This window comes from Drosophila willistoni, unplaced genomic scaffold (assembly GCF_018902025.1).
Source record: "Drosophila willistoni isolate 14030-0811.24 unplaced genomic scaffold, UCI_dwil_1.1 Seg569, whole genome shotgun sequence".
NCBI lineage: Eukaryota > Metazoa > Arthropoda > Insecta > Diptera > Drosophilidae > Drosophila > Drosophila willistoni.
The window spans coordinates 51,639-59,749 of NW_025814490.1; positions in this window are offsets into that span (position 1 = coordinate 51,639).

Genomic DNA, 8,111 nt, shown 5'->3' on the forward strand with positions numbered 1-8,111 from the left:
GGGATTTGGCTAAAATTCGATATGCCCTGTGTGCACAGCATTTGAATCATTCGACATCGTGTGCTCGCAGTTCACAGTTCATACTAAAAATAATACAGTCACGTTCATAATATTAATGTTGATAATTATTATTAAACAACAATCGAAGAGAGTAAGTATTCGTAAGGATATAAATAAATGGTCTTATATAACCAAGTGAGCTTTTTCTGCCTAAGTAGAATGTGGAATTCAGCGTTTCCAATTATGACACCATTTTTAGTTTGAAAAAAAAGATTGAAAAACGTTTGGGAATTCCTGCCGGACAATGTGAAATTTCGTTAACAGACGTAAATGTCGCAGACGCCGATCTAATCTAATTTCCACAAATGTCAGGAGTTCAGGACAATGAAACCAACGACAGTCGACCGGTTATATCAGTCTATAACGGTAATCATCGACAAGGGATTGTATTTCTGCCGAAACCCAGTTACCACAATTATTTATATTTTGCCGACCTGCCTGCGTGCATGCGACAAGAGAGAGAGAACCTCGACCGCGTCAAAGTTTGTATACCCTTGCAACTTTTTTGGTAACTTTTTCCTTACCTATAGCCATCAAAGTGGAAAAACATTTTATCTAAAAAGGCTAATGTTTGCGAAAGAACGGCCAACAATCATTGCATAGGAAATAACGAAGATATTGATCAAAGTCACTGTTTTCCACCGATCGTTCCTATGGGAGCTATATCATATAGTAACCCGACATTTATCAAATGCGGCACAAATATTAACAGATATACTAAACTAACTTTAATTTGAAAGCAATCGCGTCAAAAGTAACGAAGTTATTGAAAAAAGTCACTGTTTTCGACCTATCGTTCCTATGGAGCTATATGATATAGTCACCCGATCTTGATAAAATTTGGCATAGTCGTTTATATGTATAATAAACTCACCAATATTTAATTTCACGACAATAGCTCAAAAAATAACGAAGTTATTGACAAAAGTCACTGTTTGTGACTTTGCGGTTTGTATGGGAGCTATATGATATAGTGGTCCGATCCGGCTGAATCCGAAATATACAACACCTGCAGTATATACAAGCCTACATGCAAAATTTCAACTCTGTACCTTCAACGGTCTAGGAGGAGTTTGCGTTGATCCAGACGGACGGAGAGACGGACAGACGGTCAGACGGACAGACGGACGGACGGACGGACATGGCTATATGAACTCGTCTCGTCATGCTGATCAAGAATATATATACTTTATATGGTCGGAGATGCTTCCTTCTATGCGTTGCACACTTCTGACCAAAATTAATATACCCTTTTTGCAAGGGTATAAAAATCAAAGATAGAAATGGGAAGTATCTCTTTGCTCGTTGTTGGGGGGTTTTTTTTTCTTTTTCTTTTTTTTTTCTTTTTTGCAAAAATAGTATATTAATTTTGGTCAAAAGTGTGCATATAAAGTATATATATTCTTGATCAGCACGACGAGACGAGTTCAAATAGCCATAGTCCGTCCGTCCGTCCGTTTGTCTGGATCGACGCGATCTCCTCCTAGACCGTAAGAACTAAAGAGCTGAATTTTGCTTGTAGGCTTGTATATACTGCAGGCGTTGTATATCTCGGATTCAGCCGGATCGGATCACTATATCATATAGCTCCCATACAAACGTCAAAGTCACGAACAGTGACTTTTCTTAATAACTTCGTTATTTTCTGAGCTATTGTCGTGAAATTTAATATTTATGAATTTATTACTTTAACAAACTACTGTGCCGAATTTAATCAAGATCGGGTGACTATATCATATAGCTTCCATAGGACCGATCGGTCGAAAACAGTGAATTTGGTCAATAACGTCTTTTGAAGAAATTGGCATACAAATTTATATTTCTCAGTTTTACTTAAGTATTAATGACTGTACCAAATTTGATTAAGATCGGGCGACTATATCATATAGCTCCCATAGGAACAATCGGTGGTGAACAGTGAATTTGATCAATAACTTCGTTATTTCCTAAGCCGTTTTTTCGCAAACATAAGACCTTTTAAACAAAAAACTTGCAAGGGTATACAAACTTTGACGCGGTCAAAGTTAGCCCGGCCCTCTGTTTTTGTTTTATGTTGGGAGTATTACTTTATTGATTTTAAAGAAAAAGGGCTGAAGAAGGAGCAGGGCAGGGGTGAAGAATATTTTTCGTACATAAATGTGGGAATGGGTCGAGAGACGAGAAGCGGTCGATTGTATTGAACCAGTGATTTTTTTCAGATATGATGAACCATATATTGGAGTTTTATGGCGTCAAGTTGTGTCGACGGATTGTGTTCCTCGTGGCTGCTCGAAAAAAGAGTATAGCAATGTAATAATTAATAATAAATGTATAAAGAAATAATGTTGAATAAAACTGTAAGATTGATTGAGTAAAAAGGGCCTAGAAATTCGGGAGGAAAAAGTGGGATTGCATTAACGTGTCCCAAAAATTGTCGTCAGAAGTGAGATATGTATGTACATTTACATTTTGCAAAAATTTACGTGGCGATGAGGCTGGTATAGCGTAATTTTTGTAAATGTGTTGGAGTATCGTCGTGGGAACTATTCACTGAGATGGTAGATTTATGTGGCAAATGGCCTGGAACATGGAATCTATGTGGTGAGCAGCTGTACCTAGAGTGGGAAATTCTTGAGAAATTGCCGGCAAGCGACTCATGTAAAAATTGGCGGCAATAGAAGCTACCAGAAAGCATTAGACGCACAATTTTGGCGGCAGCAGTGGAAAAATTTGTACAAGAGGGAGACATACGGCATTGGCGTCACGAGCGAGACATCGGCATTGGCGTCACGAGCGCGACAGCGTTAGTGAGAGCATTCGTGGAAGATCGACATATCAACAAAATTGGCACGAATAAACGGCGTTGATGAGACAACGAGCGAGAACAACTTAGTGGTGAGCCAGATGTTTATGTTAATTAACATTATGTTTACAGAACGAAAGATGTTATAATTTAAATTGAGTTGACGCAATCATTAAATTAAATCAATATAAATTTATGTCAAAATTATAACTAATAACTAAAAAATTGGCTTGAATAAAAGTAAAGTAAATTGATGTTAATTCAAAAGTAAAGTAAATTATTGTTGATTCAAAAGTAAAGTAAATAAATTTTATATTCAAAAGTAAAGTAAATAAATTTGGAATTAAAAGAAAAGTAAATATTGAAAGAGAAATAATTATATTTTGTAATTGCTAAAAGAAGAGAAAATTAAATTACTAACACAGTTAGAAATAATTTTCTTTGCGCGACATTGAGGATTCTCTTTCTTCGTTTAGTGGGTCAGGTCAACAGTCTATAGAAAATTGGTTACGGGATTTTGAAGATAATGGAGAAGCAGTTCAATGGAACACGCTACAGAAATTTATTTATGCGAAGCAATTATTAAAAGGTGCAGCAAAAGTTTTTGTGCGTAGTGAGCGAGGAGTGACTGATTGGATATCATTAAAAAGAATTTTGTTTAGCGAGTTCGGCTCAGAAGTATCAGCAATTGAAGTACCTAAATTGTTGCAAAATAGACGTAAACGCCCAAATGAAGATTTTCGTGAGTACCTTTAGAGTCTGAGGGAAATAGGCAGTTTCATAAATTTAGATGAAGCTAGTCTTATAGAATATTTCATAGAAGGAATACCTGATTCAAATGCTAACAAAAGTAACTTGTATCAGGCAAAGACAGTCATTCAGCTGAAGGATCAGATTACAATTTACGAAAAGGTTTACTTTGGTCGCCCTCAAGTGGTAAATAGAAACAGAAATCATAATGAGAAGGATAATAGAAAAGCGGAATATCTAAACAACCGAGAAATGCTTTAAGTGTGGCGAAGTATCTCATTTTATGAGTCAGTGTCCGAAGATTAAGTGCTTTAAGTGTGATCAGATAGGGCATATAGCATCAGTATGCCCGACACGTAAATTATATACTAAAAAGGAATACAGTAGGGCTAGTACCATGTCAAAGGAAATCAATGTAAAAGGAAAAGCTATTTTCAAAACAATATCATGTGGAAACGTTGAGCTGTCTGCACTCATAGATACAGGATGTGATCTATGTTTAATAAGAGATGATATTATCAGAAAACTTCATGGTATAGAATTAAACGATGAACGAGACCGTTTATTGGGAGTGTGTAAAAGTGAGTACCGAAGGGTATGTTACAGGAATTTGAAAGTTTGTGCTTATTAGCTGAAGAAGAAAAGAGTGAAATAGATTTGTGCCATTTAACTAAATCGGACGTCAAAGAAGTCAAGCAGCTTATTCACAGTTATATACAGTTATGTACGAATGCCCAGTATACGAACGGCCGAGGCGTTTATCTTTCGTTGATAAAGGTATCGTGGACTCAACAGTAGAAAAATGGTTAGCCGAGGGTATCATTCAACCAAGTATTTTTTGTTCCAAAAAAGGATGGAGGAAAAAGACTTTGCTGTGATTATAGACGTTTGAATGCTAAGATTGTAAGAGAACATTTCCCAATGCCACTTATAGATAATGTAATTGAGAGATTGCAGGGTAATACAGTGTTTACAACCTTGGATCTTGAAAATGGATATTTTCATGTTCCTGTGGAGCCCAACTCAAGGAAGCATACTGCTTTTGTGACACATAGCGGTCAGTTCGAATTTTTGTATGTCCTATTTGGAATTTCAAATTCCCCTCATGTGTTTTCTCGCTACATCTTTGCAACATTTATTGATTTGATTCGAGATGGCACAGTCGTTACATATATGGGTGATCTAATTATTCCTTCAAAGGATACTAAAGAAGGAATTTACAAGCTATTTCAGCTTGTGTGTTAAATTGGGCATCGGATATTGGTTTGCGCATTAAATGGCAGAAGTGTCAGTTCATAAAATATAAAGTTATGGATACATTGTCGAAAAGGGTTCTATAAGGCCTACTAAAGCAAAAACACAGGCGGTGAAAAATTATCCAAAACCACAGAATTACAAGAGTGTACAAAGGTTTCTTGGACTAACTTCTAATTTTCGTCGTTTCATAGAGGCTTACGCATTGATAGCGAAACCATTGTCAGACTTGTTAAGAAAAGATGCAACGTTTGTGTTCGGTGACGATCATCAAATCGCATTTGAACAGCTAAATGCAGCGTTGATTAGCGCACCAGTTTTAATCTGCGATCTAACTAAATATCTTGTAATAATACCAATAAAAGACAAAAGTGCAAAAACAGTAGCGAAAGCTACATTTGAAGATTTCATTCTGCAGTACGGTCCAATGAAGACGTTCATTTCGGACATGGGAACAGAATATAGAAACTCAATAATTGAAGATTTATGCAAAAACTTGCAAATTAAAAAGATAACTTCATCTGCACATCATCACCAAACTGTAGGCACTGTGGAGCGAAGCCACCGAACACTCAATGAACATTTACGATCATACATTTCAGTTGACAAAACTGACTGGACGTATGGATACGATACTTCGCATATTGTTTTAATACAACACCCTCAATGGCAAATGATTATTGTCCATATGAGTTGGTATTTAGTAAAACTGCGAACTTACCCAAACATTTTAATAGTGTTGATAATATAAATCCACTATATAACATAGAAGATTATGCTAAGGAATCAAAATTTAGATTAGAACAGGCTTATAAAAGAGCCAGAATTATGTTATAACAGCATAAAGCAAAGAATAAGGAAATATATGATAGAAAGGTAAAAGATATCGAATTAGAAATAGGAGGTAAATTTTTATTACTTAATTATACGGGTCATAAGTTAGAACCTAAGTATTTAGGCCCATACATTATAGAAGAAATGGAAAGGGATAACATTTTAATTAAGGATACAAAGAATAAGAAACAATTAGTGCATAAAGATAGGTTAAAAATTTTTATCAATTAATATATATGAAAAAAAAACAATAATAATAAAACAAGACAAAAATTTTTATCTGCATTTAATGACACTACATATACAATACAAAATATATATCATCAAACAGAAAATCAAACATTCAAATTGAAAAAAAAAACCACAAAAAAAAAATTCTTTTTAACAATAATACATAAATAAATTTCCATTAGAAAATAACTCCATATAATTACGTTATTTTTCTAAAGAGGGGGGATGTGGCATGTTCTAGAATAACAACATTACAATGTATACAAATATATTGTATCAATTAGTAACAATATTTATGTGCGTAACATTCAAGTACATTTGCCTCTTAAGGAACATAACCACCCATGAGTGCATGGTGCTGCTGTGTCGGCAAATATAACACGCGCGGCCAATATGCAATATGATACATCCTCACTCTCTCGCAGCGGCGACATATATACATACATACTCTTATGTAAACATTATACATTTATACATTCATACATTCATACATAAGATCAAGAGAAGTAAAGCGAACTGCTGGAAGAAGATGTGCGCAGATGCAGATGCGCAGCCACATGGGACTGCTTATAAACTGGTTATGGGCAAACTCGCCAGGCGCATAATGCCAACGGATCCAACCAAGTTGGGTCACATTGTAGCAACGCTATTCCCTTTAAGGCCGACGAGGAACTTAGCAGCGAGCGGAACACCATGTGCACCGATATTCACAGATGTTGGTGAAGTCGTGGAAGCAGGAAAGAGGATAAACGTACATAAGGCCCCGGGCCCGGACGGGGTCCCGGCTCTTGTAATCAAACTGCTAGTTTGCAAACACGCGTCGACGTTTGTGGAACTTTTCAACACATGCATGCTGCAACGGGAGTTCCCTACGAGGTGGAAGCTACAAAGGTTGGTCCTGCTTCCCAAAGGCGATAAAATAGATGACCCATCTGCATACAGACCCCTGTGTATGCTTGATGTGATTGGGAAACTTTTTGAGCGCATCATTTGCAACAGACTGGAGAAGGAACTGGAGCAACGTCATGGACTGTCGGACTGGCAGTTCGGATTCAGGAGGAAACGCAGCACCATCAACGCCATCAGTTCGGTGGTAGAGATAGCCGCTAAAGCCATCGAAGGGCAACGCTGGAAAGGCGGCAACAAAAAATACTGCCTTATATCAACGTTGGATGTACGGAATGCTTTTAATTCGGCCAGCTGGGACTCCATTATCGCGTCCCTAGAGCGATTAAACATATCTGAGTACATCATTAACCTGATATGCAGCTATTTCCGGGATCGGGTGCTACTCTACGACACAGCAGCTGGTCCACGGAAACACACCATCACAGGCGGAGTACCCCAAGGATCAGTGATCGGGCCAACATTGTGGAATGTCATGTATGACACTGTCCTGCGATTGGACATGCCAACTGACACTCGCATAGTGGGATTCGCGGACGACATTGCCATCGTCACTGTGGCCAAGGATATCCAGCAAGCGGAAGAAAACACCAATGCAGCAGTGTTCAGGATTCTGGAATGGATGGAGGCAAACTCACTATCCATAGCCGCACACAAAACCGAGGCCGTGCTCATAAGCAGCAGGAAAAAAGTGGAAACAGCCAGGATCGAAGTCGCCGGATGCTCAATAACATCAAAGCCTGCCATTAAATACCTTGGAGTCATGATGGACCATAGGCTAACATTCAAAGCCCACCTGCAGTATACCGCAGATAAAGCTGCGAAGGCCACGTCAGCTATAACTCGGCTCATGGCTAACGTCGGCGGCCCCAAGCAACGGAGCAGATGGCTCATCTCGACGGTGGTAAGGTCCATCATCCTCTATGCCGCCGCCATATGGGCACCAGCGATGTCATCCCCCACCTACAGCCGGGACTGCAGATCGTCGTACCGAACATGCGCGCTCAGGACCATATGCGCGTTTAGGACAGTCTCCGAAGATGCCGCCTTGGTGCTGTCTGATATGGCCCCACTAGACCTCTTGGCTAACGAGGCTAGAAATAGAGATCCGCCGCCAGTTAGAAGAGAGACCACTCTGACTAACTGGCAACACAGATGGCGTGACTCAAACCATGGGAGCTGGACAAGGCGCCTTCTCCCCGACATTCGGCCATGGCTTAATCGCAAACATGGCCAGACTGACTTCTATCTGACACAGTTACTGACGGGACATGGATGCTTTAAATCCTACTTG